We start from the raw sequence: 22,109 nt of genomic DNA, 5'->3' as shown, positions 1-22,109 counted from the left end.
TGTTTGGGTCATGCCCATGCACGCGCACACAAACCAACAATTCAAGGGCATTGCCAATCTTTGTACAAGAAAGTCACAGCATTTAAAAAAAAAGACTTATGAACTTGTCCAGACTGAGAAATATTAAAATACAGCATAGACTACAGATATAAATGTAGGCAACATGTTTACTACAGCAACAATCATCAATTATAGTTAAGACATTTTCTGTAAGGACAAATGAAATAATCAAATATTAAACAACTCAACTGCTACTGAACGAAGTACATTTCTAAGTATTCAACATCGCCGTTCTGCTTTCTAACTTAATACAGCCTGTGGCAGCTGACAGCAAAGATGATCCTTGCGATAGGCCACCTCTGCCTGAGGGCTTACAGTGGAATCATGACATGCTGTTCATAGACTATGTAAATACTGAACGCACCCCTAAAATCTGTGGGGACAGAAAATGGCTGTGGCACACCACTATAAGAAACAAATCATGCTAAGAAATAAACCCTTTCTGGTGCGTTCCTGTTGTAGACACCATGCAAAGACTGCAGCGAAGTGAATGTTCATGGTGGTGAGGTCAAACACAGCTGTGTCACGGTGACAGCGTGTTCTGCACAGAGGAGACCTTGCCTGACTCTTCAATCAGCTCCTTCCTCTGGCTCTCTGTCTTTACTGATTTCCAGCCAGGTTAGCCGCAATTCACCCGGAACAAAGTCCTGCCCTTTCTCAGAAAATTTCAAACGGTTTGGATTCCAAGCCAAGAAAGCCTCCTTTTAGACAATTTCAACATCAGAGAAATGAACAAAAAGATGAAGTAACAAGCCTTCTAGAAGCTGCTGTTATAAAGCTGCGCCTGATCGGAGGGAATTTTTGCATCACTGCTCTGAAAGAAAGGAGCAGTTGTTTTTCCTGAACTAACTTGTCTAGGAAAGCGGAAGAATCCATTTCATCGATGGCTGGGCTTGTTTCATCAGAGCCATTCTGTGAGAAGCAAGTCATTGAGATACTCACGATTCCTTTATCTACGTTAAGCTCAGGCCAGATGCTATCTTCAGTCCATTTATATATATAGCCTGAGTGGATGGATTCCACTTAATTTGCTTCAATAGTTCCTTCTTCAGCTTGAGAAGTGGGAAGCAGAAACGACTTTCCTTTCCTTCCAAAATCTCCACCATATGATCCTTACTCTGGGGTCATTTTCTGCACATGGTACTTCATTTGTTGAAAAAGTTCGGCTATCCATTCCCAATCTTGTAATCTACTTAACTGCTGAAAACAAAGTAAGAAGAGCGAAATCGTTGCCTCTCTCCGGTAGTTGGATAGTTCGGAAGGCTCCCCGGCTTGAAAATGATGGCGCCAGTTGCACTCTTCGCTACACATGATTCCACCAAGGGGATGTCAACCACCAGTTTGGAACACTGGTCAAATACATTTCAGAAAGCCTGCATGTGGCTGTCACTTCTGTTAATTGGCCAGGCAATATGCTAATTGCAGTGACAGCCATCAACCACAGTTAAGAACTTAACTGAGCAAATTCATCAAGGAACTTCCATTTTCTTCATCTTGATCACTTTGTGTTTCGGAGCTCCGGCTTTCTCCAACAACACTGATGTCACCACTTACCTCACCACTGTTTGGATCTTTTATATATATATATATATATATATATATATATATATATATATATATGAAGTAGTAAGGGCAGCGGGGCTGCATCCCCAGCACCCCGGCTGCCTGCTTGGCGGCTAGCTTATGCCCCGAAATAATTACACGGACACTGTATTCATTTAATCACTGCTTGGCCCTTCTGCCCTAGCCCTTACTGGCTAATTCTGATATCCCGATCAACCCATCTCTAATAATCGGTGAGCACCGGTCTTACCGGGAAGATTCTAGCCTAGTCCATCCTGGGTCGAGCTTCATGGCGTGTGTCTGCCTGGGAGCTGGGAGTATGGCGTCTCCCTGAGGTGTTTGCTCCCAAGAGCAGAGCGGTGGAGTCTCTGACCTCACTTCCTATTCCTCCCAGTGTTCTGTCCTGTTTTCTCCTCCCACCTATCCTCTAACCAATAAAATGGGCCAGGGCAGTGCCTTTATTAGCCAATGACCTTCCTCCATCATTTCCCCTTTTTCGGTTTAAACAAAAAAAAAAAGGCTTTAACATAGCAAAATTACATATAACAAAACAGTTATCAAGTAAAAGTTACAATAATCTTTATCATAACTAAGGAAAACTATAACTATAACTAACTATTCTTAACTCCATCAAAGACTCCAGAAAGATATAATATTACCTAAGTAAACAAGAACTAAGAAACTTCAAACTCTAGAAATGACAAAGACATCTCGCTGCCTGGACAGTCACCCAAAGTTCCTCTGTACCGTTGGGGCATCCATCTTTAGCCTTCAGGCCCATGGTATCCAGCAGACATTTCCATAAAGCAGGAAAATTCAAAGTCAGTTCAGTCACTATCTGTTGTGTCCTGCAGAATGTCTCGCAGACTCTTTCATGAATCAGGAACCCCGAAAGATCATCTCACCTTAGGCAAGTTCAGTAGTCCTCTCTCTGCGGGTTCTCTGTTTCCAGTTTATGCAATAGTCCAGGCAAGAGCAGTTTCTTGCCCAAATGGCTATCAAACTCCATAAGGTGCCTCTTCGATGCCCATCTTCCTCTTGAAGTACATTGGTGCTGCCAGGAGCAGAGTGTCTCATTGTCATGAAAAACCCTAAGTTATTAAAACATTAAATGTCCTATTCTGTAATCTTTGAAAGACATGAAGAATGTCTATCTAAAATATATCTCTATATATCTAGAAAATCTAACATATTTACAAGCTTTACTATTATCGATGATTATCCATTAACAACCTATATTTCTTAATTATACAGTACATATTTAAATGAACTACACAATCACAATACCTTAATCAAAATCAGAAACACTTATACATATAACAAAATTGACCTTAAATCTCTATCAATAAAGCAAAATCTATACTAATGCAAATTATTCATACCTATATCATATCCCCCTTTAAATGTAAAAGAACATTTATAAACATTTTTTGGGAATATGGGCGCAGTTATTTCTCTCCAAACTGCTTCCTGCTGAATGGGGGCGTCGTTAATTAGGTCTTACATGGTATAACCTGTGTGCTAGTTTCATCTCAGTTGGCAGTTGAGTGAAGCAATTTTTTGAAGGCGTTCACACCAACCCTTCAGGAGGGCGTGGTCCATCATACCAAATCGGAATAGAAGAAATGAACAGCGTCTCATCCTCTGTGAAAACAAAATAAGAAACTCCTTTCCAAAGTATCATGTCCTTAGATCCAAATTTCAAATTCAAGGCATTTTCAAAATATCTATGTTGGATTAGTTCAGCAGCATTTATAAATAAATATCTTTTAGCATCTGTTGCTCCTTCCTCAGCGTTTAAATAATTTAAAGAGAGCATAATAGCATACAGTATCAAGATTCTCTGTGTATTTTCCATCTTTGTGCAGCTTTGTTTTAACCTCTATTTTGTTTATTTTTACTTTTAACTCTTTGCTTTTTGAGGCAGGTTCTCTGTATCTTTGACCTGAAGTAACTCTGTAGACCAGGCTGTCTTTGAACTCTCAGAGATCCGCCTGTCTCTGCCTCCCAGGCATTCAGGATTAAAGGTGTTTGCTACTACACCTTGAACTCACAGAGATCTGTTAGTCTCTGCCTTCTAGGCACTGGGATTAAAGGCGTGTGCTACCACACACAACAACTCTCTTTCTTTTTTTGTTTTTTACTTTAAGAACTTCAACTTTTAGTCTGCATATATTTTTAACACACTTTAAACCATTCAGAAATTTTCTTTGTCTTTGAATCTCTCTTTACTGTATATCTCTCTTTTTCTGACCACACGAGCCTTTAAATTACTGAGCAATATGGGTAGGATTAAAGGCGTGGCTTTGCCAGCTAGATCCAGTCCATTCCTTAGCTTTCCAGCCTCATGGCGGATATACAGGCTGTAGCCATGTTTACTGCAACAACTGTGTGGCATTTCAAGGTCCCTGCCAGCAAGTGAGCTACAACAGACAACACTCACATCCTCTCTTGGTAGCCGGCCCTCCTGCCTCAAACGGTCAGAGTTTGCCCTGGCAGAACAGCCCAGAAAGCCAGCATTTTTAAATGGCGCAGCTTTTTTCCTGCTAAGGCTGAAAACCGAAAAGCATGCGTTCAGCTTTTCGTCAACACCGTTTAAGTGTTTCGTGGCAGGACCTCTTAATGAGCTGCAGGCTTTGCAGCTAAAGCTGAGTCAGGAAGCCTCTCTTAGATGAGGCGCTTGCTTGCCTCTGGCAAGCAGAGTAGACCCGAGAAATTGTTGCTACCAAGAAATCAGGCACAATGCTTTCATTTTGTTCTAGAATTACTTCCCAAGCTGTCTCAGGCTTTATGTGGAAGCAGTTGTCCACGTGGGCGCCATATGAAGTAGTAAGGGCAGCGGGGCTGCATCCACAGCACCCCGGCTGCCTGCTTGGCGGCTAGCTTATGCCCCGAAATAATTACACGGACACTGTATTCATTTAATCACTGCTTGGCCCTTCTGCCCTAGCCCTTACTGGCTAATTCTGATATCCCGATCAACCCATCTCTAATAATCGGTGAGCACCGGTCTTACCGGGAAGATTCTAGCCTAGTCCATCCTGGGTCGAGCTTCATGGCGTGTGTCTGCCTGGGAGCTGGGAGTATGGCGTCTCCCTGAGGCGTTTGCTCCCAAGAGCAGAGCGGTGGAGTCTCTGACCTCACTTCCTCTTCCTCCCAGTGTTCTGTCCTGTTTTCTCCTCCCACCTATCCTCTAACCAATAAAATGGGCCAGGGCAGTGCCTTTATTAGCCAATGACCTTCCTCCATCATATATATATATATATATATATATATATATATATATATATATATATATTATTGAGAAAAAAAGAAAAAAGAAAAAAACATAAACAAAAAACAAGTCTCCACCTCCTCCCAGCCTCCCATTTCCCTCCCCCTCCTCCCACCCTTCTCACCCTCCTCCCACCCTTTTCCCCCTCCCCCCACTCCTCTCCCCCTCCCTCTCCAGTCCACAGAGCAGTCAGGGTTCCCTGCCCTGTGGTAAGTCCTAGGTCCTCCCCCTTCTGTCCATATCTAGGAAGGTGAACATCCAAACTGGCTAGGCTCCCACAAAGCCAGCACATTAAGTAGGATCAAAACCCCGTGCCATTGTCCTTGGCTTCTCATCAGCCCTCATTGTTTGCCATGTTCAGAGAGTCCGGTTTTATCCCATGCTTTTTCGGTCACAGTCCAGCTGGCCTTGGTGAGCTCCCAATAGATCAGCTCCACTGTCTCAGTGGGTGGGTGCACGCCTCGTGGCCCCGACTTCTTTGCTCATGTTCTCCCTCCTTCTGCTCCTCATTGGGACCTTGGGAGTTCAGTCCAGTGCTCCTGTGTGGGTCTCTGTCTCTATCTCTATCCATCACCAGATGAAGGTTCTATGATGATATGCAAGATATTCGTCAGTATTGCTCTAGGATAGGGTCATTTCAGGTTCCCAATCCTCAGCTGCCCAAGGACCTAACTGGGAACCTCATCTTGGGCACTTGGGAGCCCCTCTAGGGTCAAGTCTCTTGCCCACCCTAAAGTGGCTCCCTTAACTAAGAATTGTGGTTCCGTGCTCCCCTATCCACCTTTCCTTTATCCCAATTCTCCTGATTCCCCAAGTCCCCCGTCCTTCCCTTCTACCTTTTCTCTCCCCATCTCCCCTTACCCCCATCCCACCCCACCCCCAAGATCCCAATTTTCTCCCTGGCAATTTGGTCTACTTCCCTTAGCCAAGAGGATAACTATATGTTTTTTCTTGGGTTCACCTTCTTACTTAGCTTCTTTAGGTTCACCTATTGTAGACTCCGTGGTCCTTATTTATGGCTAGAAACCAATTATGAGCGAGTACATCCCATGTTAATCTTTTTGGGTCTGGATTACCTCACTCAGGATAGTGTTTTCTATTTCCATCCATTTGTATGCAAAATTCGAGAAGTCATTGTTTTTTACTGCAGCGTAGTACTCTAGAGTGTATATATTCCATACTTTCTTCATCCATTCTTCTGTTGAAGGGCATCTAGGTTGTTTCCAGGTTCTGGCTATTACAAATAATACTGCTATGAACATAGTTGAACAAATGCTTTTGTCATATGATAGAGCATCTCTTGGGTATATTCCCAGGAGTGGTATTGCTGGGTCCAGGGGTAAGTTGATCCCGAATTTCCTGAGAAACCGAAACACTGACTTCCACAGTGGTTGCACAAGATTGCATTCCCACCAGCAATGGATGAGGGTACCCGTTCCTCCACAGCCTCTCCAGCAAAGGTTATCCTTGGTGTTTTTGACTTTAGCCATTCTGACAGGTGTAAGATGATATCTCAAAGTTGTTTTGATTTGCATTTCCCTGATTGCTAAGGAAGTTGAGCACGACCTTAAGTGTCTTTTGGCCATTTGAACTTCTTCTGTTGAGAATTCTCTGTTCAGATCAGTGCCTCATTTTTTTAATTGGGTTAATTAGCATTTTAAAGTCTAGTTTTTTGAGTTCTCTATATATTTTGGAGATCAGACCTTTGTCTATTGCGGGGTTGGTGAAGATCTTCTCCCAGTCAGTAGGTTGCCTTTGTGTCTTAGTGACAATGTCCTTTGCTTTACAGAAGCTTCTTAGTTTAAGTAGGTCCCATTTATTCAATGTTGCCCTTAATGTCTGTGCTTCTGGGGTTATACATAGGAAGCGATCTCCTGTGCCCATCTGTTGTAGGGTATTTCCCACTTTCTCTTCTATCAAGTTCAGTGTGTTCGGGCTGATATTGAGGTCTTTAATCCATTTGGACTTGAGTTTTGTGCACGGTGATAGATATGGGTCTATTTTCATTCTTCTACAGGATGACATCCAGTTGTGCCAGCACCATTTGTTGAAGATGCTTTCTTTCTTCCATTGTATACTTTTAGCTCCTTTATCGAAGATCAGGTGTTCATAGGTTTGTGGGTTAATGTCAGGGTCTTCTATACGATTCCATTGGTCGACTTCTCTGTTTTTATGCCAGTACCACACTGTTTTCATTACTGTAGCTCTGTAATAGAGTTTGAAGTCAGGGATGGTAATGCCTCCAGAAGATCCTTTATTGTATAGGATTGTTTTGGCTATCCTGGGTTTTTTGTGTTTCCATATAAAGTTGATTATTGTCCTCTCCAGATCTGTGAAGAATTTTGATGGGATCTTGATGGGGATTGCATTGAATCTATAAATTGCCTTTGGTAGAAGTGCCATTTTTACTATGTTGATCCTCCCAATCCAAGAGCAAGGGAGGTCCAACCATTTTTTGGTATCCTCTTCCATTTCTTTCTTCAATACCTTAAAGTTCTTGTCAAATAGATCTTTCACTTCCTTGGTTAGATTTACCCCAAGATATTTTATGCTGTTTGTGGCTATTGTGAATGCTGAAGCTTCTCTGATTTCCCTCTCTGCTTCCATATCCTTTGTGTATAAGAGGGCGACTGATTTTTTGGAGTTGATCTTGTATCCTGCCACATTACTAAAGCTGTTTATCAGCTGTAAAAGTTCTTTGGTGGAGTTTTGGGGGTCGCTTATGTACACTATCATATCATCTGCAAATAACGAAAGTTTAACTTCTTCCTTTCCAATTCGAATCCCCTTGATCCCATTATGTTGTCTTATTGCTATTGCTAGAACTTCAAGCACTATATTGAAGAGGTATGGCGAGAGTGGACAGCCTTGTCGTGTTCCTGAGTTAAGTGGGATGGCTTTGAGTTTCTCTCCGTTTAATTTGATGTTAGCTGTCGGCTTGCTGTATATAGCTTTTATTATATTTAGGTATGACCCTTGTATCCCTAATCTCCCCAAGACTTTTAACATAAATGGATGTTGAATTTTGTCAAATGCTTTTTCTGCATCTAATGAAATGATCATATGGTTTTTTTCTTTCAGTTTATTTATATGCTGGATTACATTGATAGTTTTCGTAGGTTGAACCAGCCCTGCATCTCAGGAATGAAGCCTACTTGATCATAATGGATAATTTTTCGGATGTGTTCTTGGATTCGATTTGCCAGTATTTTGTTGAGGATTTTTGCGTCGATATTCATGAGTGAGATTGGCCTGTAGTTCTCTTTCCTGGTTGAGTCTTTGAGTGGTTTTGGTATCAGAGTAATTGTGGCTTCATAAAACGAATTTGGTAATGACCCTTCTGTTTCTATATTGTGGAATACATTAAGCAGTATAGGTATTAGGTCTTCTTGGAAGTTCTGATAGAATTCTGCATTGAAACCATCTGGTCCTGGGCTTTTTTTGGTAGGGAGGTTTTTGATAACAGCTTCTAATTCTTCACGACTGACAGGTCTGTTTAGATTGTTCACCTGGTCCTGGTTTAGTATTGGTAAATGGTATTTATCTAAAAACGTGTCCATTTCTTTTACATTTTTCAGTTTTGTGGCATACAGGCTTTTGTAGTAAGATCTAATGACTCTCTGAATTTCCTCTGTGTCTGTGGTTATGTCCCCCTTTTCATTTCTGATCTTATTAATTTGCGTATTCTCTCTCTGTCGTTTGATTAGTTTGGATAGGGGTTTGTCAATCTTGTTGATTTTCTCCAGGAACCAGCTTTTTGTTTCATTGAATCTTTGGATTGTTTTCTGTGTTTCTATTTTGTTGATTTCAGCCCTCACTTTGATTATTTCCAGTCTTCTACTCCTCCTAGGTGAGTCTGCTTCTTTTTTTTCTAGAGCTTTCAAGTGGGCTGTTAAGTCTTTAATATGTGCTTTCTCTGTTTTCTTTAGGTGGGCACTTAGTGCTATGAACTTTCCTCTCAGGACTGCTTTCATAGAGTCCCATAAGTTCGAGTATGTTGTTTCTTTATTTTCATTGAATTCAAGGAAGACTTTAATTTCTTTCTTTATTTCTTCCTTAATCCAGGTATGGTTCAGTAGTTGACTGTTCAGTTTCCATGAGTTTGTAGGCTTTCTGGGGGTAGCATTGTTATTGAATTCTAACTTTAATCCATGGTGATCTGATAAGACACAGGTGGTTACTAATATTTTTTGTAACTGTGTAAGTTAGCTTTGTTACCGAGTATGTGGTCAATTTTCGAGAAGGTTCCATGAGCTGCAGAGAAGAAGGTATATTCTTTCCTCTTTGGGTGGAATAATCTATAGATGTCTGTTAAGTCCATTTGCTTCATTACCTCCATTAATTCTCTAATTTCTCTGTTAGGTTTCTGTCTGATTGACCTGTCCATTGGTGAGAGAGGAGTGTTGAAGTCTCCTACTATTAGTGTGTGAGGTTTGATGGCTGCCTTGAGTTTTAGTAATGTTTCTTTTACGTACGTGGGCGCTTTTATAGTAGGGGCATAGATATTCAGGATTGAGACTTCTTCCTGATGAATTGTTCCTGTTATGAGTATAAAATGTCCCTCTCCATCTCTTCTGATTGATTTAAGTTTGAAGTCAACTTTGTTAGAAATTAGTATGGCCACACCTGCTTGTTTCTTAGGTCCATTTGCTTGATAAGCCTTTTCCCAGCCCTTTACTCTGAGTAGGTGCCTGTCTTTGTGGTTGAGGTGTGTTTCTTGTAGACAGCAGAATGTTGGATCCTGTTTTCGTATCCAATCTCTTAGCCTGTGCCTTTTTATAGGTGAGTTGAGCCCATTGACATTAAGTGATATTAATGACCAGTGGTTGTTAACTCCGGTCATTTTTTTAGTAGTAGGGTTTGTGTGTTTTCCTTCTTTGATTTGCGCTGGTGAAGGGTCTCTAGATGTCTGAGTTATTGTGGTCATTGTTGGACTCCTTGGTTAGTGATTTTCCTTCTATTATTTTCTGTAAGGTTGGATTTGTGGCTACGTATTGTTTAAATTTGTTTTTATCCTGGAAAATTTTGTTTTCTCCATTTATAGTGAACCAAAGTTTGGCTGGATATAGTAGTCTGGGCTTGCATCCGTGGTCTCTTAGTTTTTGGAGTACATCTATCCAGGACCTTCTGGCTTTCATGGTTTCCATAGAGAAGTCAGGTTAAGTCTGATAGGTTTACGTTTATAAGTAACTTGGCCTTTTTCCTTTGCGGCTCTTAATATTCTTTCTTTATTCTGTATATTTTGTGTTTTGATTATTATATGGCGAGGGGATGTTTTCTTTTGATCCAGCCTATTTGGTGTTCTGTATGCTTCTTGAACCTTCATAGGTACATCTGTCTTCAGGTTGGGAAAGTTTTCTTCTATAATTTTATTAAGTATATTTTCTGGACCGTTGAGCTGCACTTCTTCTCCTTCTTCTACTCCAATTATTCTTAGGTTTGGTCTTTTTATTGTGTCCCATATTTCCTGAATGTTTTGTGATGAGAGTTTGTTGGACTTGCTGTTTTCTTTGATCAGAGCGTTTATTTACTCTATGTTATCCTCAGAATCTGAGATTCTTTCTTCTATCTCTTGTATTCTGCTGGTTATGCTTGATTCTGTAGTCTCTATTCGTTTACCTAGATTTTCCATGTCCAGCCTGCCCTCTGTTTGTGTTTTCTTCTTTGCCTCCATTTCAGTTTTCAAGTCATGAACTGTTTCCATTATCTGCTTGATTGTTTTTCCTTGGTTTCCTAGGGTATCATTCACTGATATACTCAATTCCTCGAACTTTCTGTTATACTTCTCATCCATTTCTATAAGGGCGTTTTTTATATGCTGTTTAAAGGTGTCAATCACTTTCATGAAGTCAGTTTTTTCTACTTCTTCTTGATTAAGCTGTTCATGTCCTCCTGTTGTGAGGTCACTGGCTTCTGGTGGTTTCGTGTTGTTTTTCAGATTGTTGGGAGAATTCCTACATTGGCGTCTGCCCATCTCTTCCTCCCAATACTCCCCTTTGGATCTTCTTTTACAGGATCAGGTCTTCTTGCCCACTGATGTACCTTCCCCATGATGTCACTCCCCAGAGATGTTTCTCCGCAATGATGTTTCACTTGGGGCCCAGATCGAAACTCCCCTGCTTGGTTAGCTCGCGAACAAAGGGCCCACCCTGCTCGCTGCGGGCAGGCTATGGGAACAAAGGAGCTACAGGCCACCCCTTTGTCCTCCCGGTTAGGGTTTTGTCCCAGCACCCCAGCAGGCTGAGCAGGGAAGCGCTATGCGGCCCAAGAAGGGAGGAAGGGAGGGAGACAGGGGGTGGGGGGATCTGGATGTAAGCACAATGATGTTTCACTCTGTGCCCAGATCAAAACTCCGCGCTGTATGGGATAGGAAGAGAGAGGAGGTATGGGCAGTATAGCCCCTGTAGGATGGCCAGGAAGTGTGGGCGGGCTGAGGTATGTTCCCAGCTGCCGCAGCACTCACTCACCACAATGATGTTTCACTTGGTGCCCAGATCGAAACTCCGAAACTCCGAGCTGCTTGGTTAGCTCGCGAACAAAGGGCCCACCCTGCTCGCTGCAGACAGGCTATGGGAACAAAGGAACTACCTGCCACCCCTTTGTCCTCCCCCACTGTTTGGATCTTCTTTCACAACACTTTCTGGTTACATAGCTCTTCGCGTTTGGTGGTGGCTTTTGCTAGTCTGGTTAGGACTTTCCTGGAGAAGCGATGGGTCAGTTCTGAGACCAAGCTGCAGTGTCTGTCCTGGAGGTGATGTTTCCATGGATGGTCGTCGTGCGTCAGTAGAAATCAGAGGTTATCTGGGGCTGAAGCTTTGGCACTTGAGTTTTACGCATTAAGAAAAAGGTCACTTCATATCCCTTGAGCTCTAGGGAAAATCATGAACAAACAGTCCTGGATCTCTAACCATATCTTAGCAGATCAATCACCTTTGATCAATTATAAGACAAACCTGGCGTGAAACTTTGTGGTGTTCTTGTAACTCTGCTACAACAGGAAACAAATCTTTCCTAGCAATTTCTTCCTTATCAAGGAGATCATTCTGGTGAAAAACTAATTCAATAAGAGTTCTTCTTATTCATGGTCTGATCTTGGTCTGGCTATCTATCAGAGGCACTCCAAATTTTCTCCCATATCTTATATTTTCATTGTCTTTTTGTTTCCAAAATTGTCTTGATTCATTTATGATTAAGCCTTCCAAGTTCTCAGTGAATCTGATACTCTCCAAATCTTGATCTTAGCAGTGGTTGTCTGTCCTTCCTCTTCAGTGAGGAAAGGATTTTCATGACTATTATGTACACCAGAATTTCTGGTTCAGTTTCCAAACTCGTATTGTCATTTGAAAATTAGAATACAGTCAAATGGTGTGCTTTGTTTCCGTCTCACTTGGCCCTCTGGTGCTGGGCCGTCAGAGTTTGGTGCATCTTCTGCTAGCCACAGGGACAGCTGAGTAGACTGTGAGCTTGCTTTGACACTTCTAAGACTGCACCCACAATCAGCTGGATGAGCCTGAAGGATGAGTTCAGACTACTTACATCAAGGAATTCATAACCCAGGGTGCCGAATGTCTCATGACTAAGTTTATTTGCTGTCAATCTCAACACAATGATGAGACACAACGCTAGTTTCTCCTCTGCCTGAAGAGGCAATGAAAGTAGAAGCATGCCCTTCTACAATCCCACTTCCATCTTTGGCAGCCTAACAACAAGGAATCTTCAAAGTAGTAAGATTAATGAAAGGGGTGAGGAGTGGAGGCCACAGTAGAGATGAAAATTTTCACTGAGAGCTCAGCAGCAGCTTATCCTTTAGGATCTAGTCCGGGGAACAAAAAAAGACAAGAGGAAATGAAAACGGGGAGGAAAAGAGGGGAAGGATATCCAAAAACTCTCAGCTTAAAGGATTCACTATGCAGTTACCACCCTGGTACCTGCTACCACACCCATAGAGTTCCCATGTGCTGCCAGTGCCAAGGTGTGTCTGAAGTCAAAAGTCATACTGGAGTTATTGCACCATTTCAAGAAGGGAGATTTTTTTGAGTGTAGAAATTAGTTCAAGGCCGGGCCGTGGTGGCGCACGCCTTTAATCCCAGCACTCGGGAGGCAGAGGCAGGCGGATCTCTGTGAGTTCGAGACCAGCCTGGTCTACAAGAGCTAGTTCCAGGACAGGCTCCAAAACCACAGAGAAACCCTGTCTTGAAAAACCAAAAAAAAAAAAAAAAAAAAAAAAAAAAAAGAAATTAGTTCAAGATATACAGCAAGAAAATGCTTTACTCCGAATTTCATGTACTTCCTCGGGTATCATATTGAAGTTGGAATACTAAGCAAAGAAACCAGGGCAGATGAGAATATGAGATAGGAAAAATGAAGACTTGGGATTAAAAAGGACCACTTAGAATAAGAAAAGGAAGGCTATTCACTCCTGCACGTTAGTGTCTTTGGACAAGGAGGTACTCTGCACACTACCAAAGGAGAACCATAAATGCCAACCCAGTCACAAAAGCTGTATGCCTGAAAGATACACTAGTGGTACAGTGGTACAGAGTCTGTGGGAGCAACCAACCAACATGTGATCTGACTGAAGACACACTCGACAAGATGCAACACATACCCAATACTGCTCGGGTGAGCTAGAACCTTAGACAAGATAGCCAAGGGACCTGGGATGAAACCAAATACTGTTTTAAACATTTTAAAAGAAAAACAAAATGACTCCTAATGACATCTGATGTGCCCACAGATCAATGCCTTGCTCACCCATCATCAGAGAAGCTTCCTAATGCAGCATATGGGAACAGATACATAGATCTATAGCGAAACATTATGCAGAGTGGGAGACCTTGGAACACTCAGCCCTAAATGGTATGTCTCCAGCAAATACCTCCACTCAAGACTCAGAAAACCCTGTGGGAGAGATAGAAAGAGTGTAAGAGCCAGAGTGGATGGAGGACACCAAGCAAACGAGGTCCAGTTAATCAGCAGAATCAGTGCACAGGGGAACTCACAGGACTGAGGCAGCATGCACAGGTCTGCACAGGCCTGCACGGGTCTGCAGCAGATGGGGTCCTACAGCTGAAAGGAGAAGTGGACACATGTTCCCAGTCCTAACCCAGAAGCCATCTCCAATTGATAACCACTCACAAATGAAAATTTAGTTTTCTCCAAGGGAGTCTTACTGGGGGAAAATTACTCTTAAAAGTAGACTACATGCCCAACAGTAGACGACCAGCAGAAAATGAACTCTACAGCCTCTTTGGAGGTCCCTTATTTGGTAATGGAATGTCAGGGTTTTTTCTTTTTCACTTTTAAAATTTTTATCTTATTATTTTTAGTTTTATTCTATTTCATTTTTTTCTTCTCTCTTTTTACTCTACAGGTCGTGTGTGTGTGTGTGTGTGTGTGTGTGTGTGTGTGTGTGTGTGTGTGTATGTGTGTATTATGGCTTTCAGTTTAGTGTTTTTATGGGACTCCTGAGTATACAAAGGAGAGGGTCTGTTTCATATCCCCTCTCTTGGGCTCTTTTCCTTCTATTTCTTTATTTTGTACAATTCAGACATGTTAGATTTTTGTTTTGTCTTCTTTTATTTTATTATTATCCCATAGAAGCATGTTTGTTTTCTGATGAGACAGAAAGGAGGTAGATCCAGATGCGGGGATAGGTTCCAGGTTGTTTATCTCTGGAAATTCAAAGCAGTTTCTCTCTCTGTTCTATTGCATTTTAAACCTTACAGAAAGAATATAAATCCCATTCTCTCTCTCTCTCTCTCTCTCTCTCTTCTCTTCTCTCTCTCTCTCTTCTCTCTTTCTCCCTCCCCAGCCCTCCATGAGGCTGCCCTCACAGAGAGAGAGAGAGAAACAGAGGAGAGAGAGAAAAAGGGGGAGACATGCAGTGTCTTATAAGTCATAGTCATAACAGTGGTTTGGCCCACATCTCTCCACGGCTGCATCTGATCAATGAAGGAGACACGAGGCAGTGCATTGGTCCTGAGTGTCTGGCAGCTTTTCTAAGGCTGGAATTTAGTGTACAAAGAACACATTAGCCAGGGGCACAGGGTTGGAATAGAGAGTACTCCTGAAAATGTGTCTAATTCCTTTCAGATGTCGCCCATCAACTTGTTTTTGGTGTGCTCTCCTGTTTCCCATTTAGTACCATTTATAGCCATATCTTCAAATATGAGTGAGAACGGAGATTCTAAAAATGAGTATTGGCTATACATATTCATGCATGCACATATATTACTCAAACACAAACACTTGTAGAATACAAACATCTGTGAAATATAAACAAAAATGTTTTAAAAGAAGAAATTGTGATCACTTTTCACTTCCCTCTCATTCTGCCTCACCTATTGCTGTTTACAGTAGGAAACAATGATAAATGATTTATAGAAATGCTCCCTTCCTCTTTACAGCCCAATATCCCTTCTCATAAATTGTTAAGAACTATGCAAATCTCCAGTTGTTTCCTCTGATAGATGTTCAAAAGAAGAAGAAAAATCAATCCCAGGTCTCAGGGACAGTTATATTGGGTGTTTGGGGAGGAAGCTTCAGAAGGAGGGTATGTTCCAAAAATTTGTAAATCTTAAAAAGGAATTGCTTAAGATATTTCCTCAAATCCTTCCTAAAGAACACAGACTCTCTTGATTTAAAAAAATAGAAATAAAAACAAATCACTACATCAATGGACAGAAACCATGAACAAATGGCCAGTGGTCGAAAGAAAAATGGATAAGAGATCAATAAATCCGTGGATAAATGAATCCTCTTCCTCACGGAGCTTTCTAGAAGTTTCATTCTTGTGGAGAAAGCATACTACATTGTGCTGACTGTCCTTAGCCATGCCTTTGGAGACCCCACTGAGAAAGAAATGTCTCCCCCAGTCTTTAGCTTATGAGGGACCCCCTCTCGCACAGGCATTGCTCTGAACTCATTATTTAAACATGACTCTTCTTTTTCCTTTCTGAACAAATCAATTGTTCCAATTAAAAATTCAAAGAGATTGTTTTACTTACCTAAGAGAACCAGCTGTCCTAAAGGGTATAAAATATTCTCCTTTAAAAACTACAAACAGATGGTGTCAGGTGGTGTCATTCATTTTAGTTTAGAAAGCCTTGTTCTTCTGTGTCGTACAGACTAACCATCAACCCAGGCCGCTTACTAGCAAGTCATCATCACAGGAAAGTTGTTCCTTTCTGCTGAGAATGAGGTTTGCTTCACTATATGATATCACCCACAATTTTAAGACTCCCCTAAAAGCATTATATGTCATTAGATATTTTACAAACTCGTATTGAAACAGAACATTGAGTAACATTAGTATGCCCCATTTTATTGAACTAATACCCTGGGGTTAAACCCATAAAGTCATCATCTGTTTCTCATTATTATATAAGACAACCAATTGTCCAAAAGGAGATATATTTATTGACTACATATATTTTAATGGTGAATTTTCCACTCTTGCTATCAGTTCCGTTGTAGTTATTTCTACAATTACTGCATCAGAAACTATGAACAGAAACTTTTCACGTGCTGACATCCAGAAAAATTGCCTAGCTTTTATTCTTACTATTAATAAGAACGTGCCCTTTTATTTACTGTGTATTTGTCAACTACAAGCATCGTCATTTTAATCCTATTTTTTTAAAGTTACCGTGACATTGTATGAAGTGTAAGTTTCTTACTTACCGAATCATGCCTATGCCCTGGTTGATACTGAACACAGACTGATTTATGAATTCGCGCTCATACACTCCAAACTGGCACCAGAGTATTTTAACTTGTTTCTACACAGATCTAGTGCTAAAGATGCTGAGGTGAGCAAGAAATGCGAGGACCGCAGGCAATCTGCAAACATCTCCACCGTGAGAGTAAAGTTGTTCTTGCTAGGAGGAGGTGTTGGGCACTCCATCCAATGGACTGAGAAGGCTGGGGTGTGCTAAGGTTCTGTTCTCGTCCAGAAAGAGAAGGAAATCATGAGCAGAGCGGCTACTTTCTGTTCTTTTCCTTCATGGCTTACAATTTTTAAGTGGCGTTCATCTATGAAGAACACCATTGTTCCCTCAGAGATAGATATAAAGATTATTCCTAATTTGGTATTACTTGCATTTTAATTTTGCTATTAACATGTTCTTGTTCAGTTTGTCAATTAGCTCCCCATACAGTTTTGCTCCTGTTCAAATTTAGGAAAACATTCTCTACCTCATAATGAGAAACACCTTTACTAACATTTTCACTAACAGCATCTAGCATTTTCTGTATTTAAATCTCTATGTGGAATGTATTTTATAATTAAAAATAATACTATGGTGTCTTATGATTCTTTGCTTTAAAATTTTTAAGGGCAAAATTAATTTTTATTATTTATATTCAGACATGATATAGAATTTTCATTCTTCATAGCATTTTACAAATTTTTTAATGCAGGTTTTAGGAAGTGGTCTCCTGAGCCAATGCATTCAAGTGTACTTCTCACTTTCTCTTCTATAATATTCAGTGTGGCTGGCTTTATGTTGAGGTCTTTGATCCATTTGGACTTGAGTATTTTGCATGGTGATACATATGGGTCTATTTTTATTCTTCTACATGTTGATATCCAGTAATGCCAGCACCACTTGTTAAGTATGCTTTCTTTTTTCCATTTGATATTTTTTTTTGCTTCTTTGTCAAAAATCAGGTGTTCGAAGGCAGGCGGATCAATATCCGGGTCTTCAATTTAACTCCATTGGTCCTCCTGTCTGTTCTTATACCAATACCAGGCTGTTTTCAGTACTGTAGCTCTGTGGTAGAGTTTGAAGTCAGGGATTGTGATACCTCCAGAAGTTCTTTTATTGTACAGGATTGATTGTTTTGGCTATCCTGGGTTTTTTGGTTTTCTATATGAAGTTGAGTACTGTTCTTTTGAGGTCTGTGAAGAATTTTTCTGGGATTTTGATGGGCATTGGATTGAATCTGTAGTTTGCTTTTTTTTAAATCACTGGTGACTGATTATGTTTCCAAGGTCATGATTAGCAAGTCACCCACTGTCTTAGTTTGTTTTCTGTGGCTGTGACAAAATACTGACCAAAAGTAACATGGGAAAGAAAGGGTTTATTCCTTTGGCTTATAGTTTGTAGCCCATCATCAAAAAATGCAAGGCAGTAACTCAGGACAGGAACCTAGAGACAGGAACTAAAGACCACAGAGGAAGGTTACTTGCTCAGTTTGTATTCTTACATCACAGGACAGTCTTCCCTGGGGTGGCACCCCCACACTTGGTAGGAAAATGCCCCCACTGGCCAATCTGATGGAGCAAACTTTTTATTGAGGCTCCTTCTTCCCAGGTTTGTGTCTAGTTGGCAAAACTTAACCAGCACACCCACCTGTAGCCCTTTTAGTAAAACTGGGAAGTTCATAGCCCATTGAGAAGTCTGCTACTCCAGGTGTTTCTCCTGCAGAGGCCAAGGCCTCCTGGAGTGCTTCCTTGTTCTCAGTCAGCTTACTGCTCAAGAGAGACAGCACTAATCAGTGTGGAAATAAATCCAAGATGCCAGACCAGGCTTGGAGCCTAAAGATCCATTCTTAGCCGCAAATTCTAACAAGTGATCCTACATTTTAATATATATGTATATATTTTTGATAGAGGATCTCATGCAGTCAAACCGAGCCTTGAACACAGTGTATCTATGAAGTTGAACTTCAACTCCTAAATTCCCACCTCTGAGGAACTGGGATAGTTGTATAGTTCCCTGTAGATAGACAGACAGGGGAAAGAGATTGTGGGTAAATCAATGTGATTTTCCCTTAAATATTTAAGATGGTCAGCGTTTTTGTTGCTGTTGCTGATACTTATTTAATAGCAGAGTCTTTTATTTATTTATTATTGATTTATTATTCTGTCATATATTACATCCTCCCACCTCTCCTATTCCTCACCCCTGCCATCTAGATCCATTTCTCATCCATTTGATGGTCTAACTTCTTTTTTTATTTTATTTAAAAAAAAAAGAAAACAAACTGTATGTTTTGATTTTATGTATCAATCCCAGTTCCCACTTCCTCCCTTCCTCCCATTCCCTCCTCTTTCCACCCTCTACCCCCCCTCCCAACCGCTTCCTCGAGAGGGCAAGACGCATTGCTCTAAGGAAGGATGAAAGCCTTCCCCACTACATTCCAGGCTGAGCAAGGTATACATCCAGAAACAATGGGATCCAAAAAGCCAGTACAAGCAGCAGGGGCAAATCCTGGTGCCACTTCCAGTGTCCCCTCAGTCTGCCCCAGCCATATAACTGTCATTCACATTCAGAGAATCTAGTTCGGTCCTATGCTAGTTCCTTTCCTGTCTGGCCAGAGTTGGTGAGCTCTCATTAGCTTAGGGAAGTTGTTTCAGTGGATGTCCCCATCATGGTCTTGACCTCTTTGCTCATATTCTCACTCCTCCCACTCTTCAACTGGACTTTGAGAGCAAAGTCCATTGTTCTACTGCAGATTTCTGCCCCTGTTTCATCAGTTGCTGGATGAAGGTTCTATGGTGACATTTAAGATATCCATCAATCTGACTACAGGGCAAAGCCAGTTCGGGCACCCTCTCCACTAGTGCTTAAGGTCTTAGCTGGGGATTCCTGGGAATTTCTCTAGTGCCAGGTTTCTTGCTAGCCCCATAATGGCTCCCTCGGTGAAAATATCTCTTTCCTTGCTCTGTCTCTGTCTTTCCCCCATCTTGACTATCCCAATCTCTCAAGTTCTCCTCTCCCCTCCCCTCTTTTCCTCCTCCTTTTCTTCTGCCCTCTCTTCTCCCCCCATGCTCCCAATTTTGTCAGGAGATCTTGTCTATTTCCCCTACTCAGGAGGAATCTATATACACTTCTCTTAGGGTTCACCTTGATATTTAGCTTCTCTAGGGTCATGGACAACAAGCTCATTATCCTTTGCTTTACACTAGTATTCACTTATGGGTGAGTACATACCATGTTCATCTTTCTGGGTCTGGGTTACCTCACTCAGGATGGGTTTTTTTTTCTAGTTCCACCTATTTGCATACAAATTTCAAGATGTCATTGTTTTTTACCACTGAGTAAAACTCCATTCTGTAAATATATCACATTTTCTCTATCCATTCTTTGGTTGGGGAGCATCTAGGTTGTTTCCAGGTTCTGGCTATTAGAAAAAAATGCTGTTGTGAACAAAGTTGAACAAATGTCTTTGTAGTATGATTGAGTATTCTTTGGGTATATTTCCAAGAATGATATTGCTGGGTCCTGAGGTAGGTTGATTCCCAATTTTCTAAGATACCACCATACCGATTTCCAGAGTGATTGTACAAGTGTGCACTCCCACCAGAAACAGAGGAGTGTTCCCCTTACTTTACATTCTCTCCAGCATAAACTATCATTGCTGTTTTGGATCTTAGCCATTCTGACTGGTGGAAGATTGTATCTCAGAGTCATTTTGATTTGCATTTCAGCAAATTGGGCTGGCATAACTAGTGTCAACATGTAGAAAAATAGATCCATATTTATCCCCATGCACAAAACTCAAGTCCAAATGGATTAAAGACCTCAATATAAATTTATTGTTAATTAAAAAAACTGGTTGGCTGATGGCTAGGCAGGATTTTCAGGGCAGAGAGAACACTGGGAAGAAGGAGGGTGGAGCCAGATGTGGAAGAAGCAACATGGGAGGTCATAGATGAGGTAAAAGAGCCTTAGGGCAGTACATAGATTAATATAAATGGGTTAATTTAAGTTGTAAGAGCTGGCTGGAGACAAGCCTAAGCTATCAAAAGCGTTTAAAATTAACAATTAGTTTCTGTGTAATTATCTGGGGATCTGACTTCCAGGACACAGAAAAACTCTGTCTACAGCAGTTGGTTTGCTACCATAATGCATCTTTCTCTGTAGATGTGGAATTAATAAAATAAATTGATGATTGCTATTCTAATTATGGTATAAATCAATATTCCTTTCACGTAATCTGGCCTTAGTAGTCAATAATCCCTGAGTTCAGAAACTAAATAAATATCTCACTAAAATAATATTTTTAAAACTCTACAGTTATCATGTGATCCTTCTCTGTAGGTTGCTTATCTATTTCCCCCAATCGATGGGGAAATTGAGGCTATGAGACTCAGGAAGCTCAGAAAGTAAAAAGCAAAAGTTCCCCACCCAAGATTATATAAACAATGATCAATTGCTAAGGAAGAGGAGACTCTAGTGTAGCTGCCAGCAAGTTGGGCAAGGTGCTCCAGCAATGACATTCCCAAGTCAGCACCATGCCGGTGTGAGCTACAAGGCTCTGTGAAGGCCTCTGACTTCACACTTCTGTAAGTGATCTCACACCCATGCTCCTGCAAATATCCCCAATGACCTCACTGGCTTGCCAAGCTAGATGTGTGTGAAATCATTTTGGGGGCCTATTATTTGTATCCTAATGGGATGAACAGGCATCTGTTCATATATCCTCAAAACAGGCAGACAATGTTAAACTAGTGCTGCTAACTGATTGGGGCCTGTAGAGCACACCTGCTATAATGTCGGACAGCTGCCATTTACGGAGATCAGCATAAACATCATCTAAATAACAAGGCAGAGACAGAATGAGTTCATGATATGAATAAATTATTAAATCAATAGTTTTTCTTAAAAATCTTTTTTTCATTTCTTCATATCTAATTTCGCCTACCTTTTAAAAACAAGTTCACAGACCATCTCATTTAAGGGTCTAGCCAAGAAACTTCAGTGATAAAAATGTGTTTTTCTAAATGACTCTAATCCTGTGCTCATATTTCTTTTTATTCTGCACCCTTTTATGCCTTACATCCTTCCATGATCCTAGTATGCTGGAGGACAGGGTAACTTTTTTCATCTCTTTTGTTTTGATTTGCATTGCAGAGTTCTTCTCATAGCAGGCACACAGGGCAGTAAGCCACAAGTAGCTCAGCATAAACTCCGCTTTAAATAATTAACCTTAAAAATATAACTGGAGGCCGGGCGGTGGTGGCGCACGCCTTTAATCCCAGCACTCAGGAGGCAGAGGCACACAGATTTCTGTGAGTTCTAGGCCAGCCTGGTCTACGAGAGCTAGTTCCAGGACAGGCTCCAAAGCTACAGAGAAACCCTGTCTCAAAGAAAACTAATTGTGTGTGTGTGTGTGTGTGTGTGTGTGTGTGTGTGTGTGTGTCTGTGTGTCTGTGTGTATATATATATATATATATATATATATATATATATATCTGGAA

The 22,109-nt window shown here is 41.1% G+C and overlaps 1 pseudogene; it reads right to left on the bottom strand.

Moving 5' to 3' along the window:
* Nucleotides 1-629: 629 nt before the first annotated feature.
* Nucleotides 630-22,109, bottom strand: part of LOC121440122 — a 99,048-nt pseudogene continuing 77,568 nt past the window's right edge.

Source organism: Microtus oregoni, unplaced genomic scaffold, assembly GCF_018167655.1.
Source record: "Microtus oregoni isolate MIOR12 unplaced genomic scaffold, Mior012 000065F_ref0000479, whole genome shotgun sequence".
Classification (NCBI taxonomy): Eukaryota; Metazoa; Chordata; class Mammalia; order Rodentia; family Cricetidae; genus Microtus; species Microtus oregoni.
This window is presented reverse-complemented; position numbering and strand designations above follow the sequence as displayed.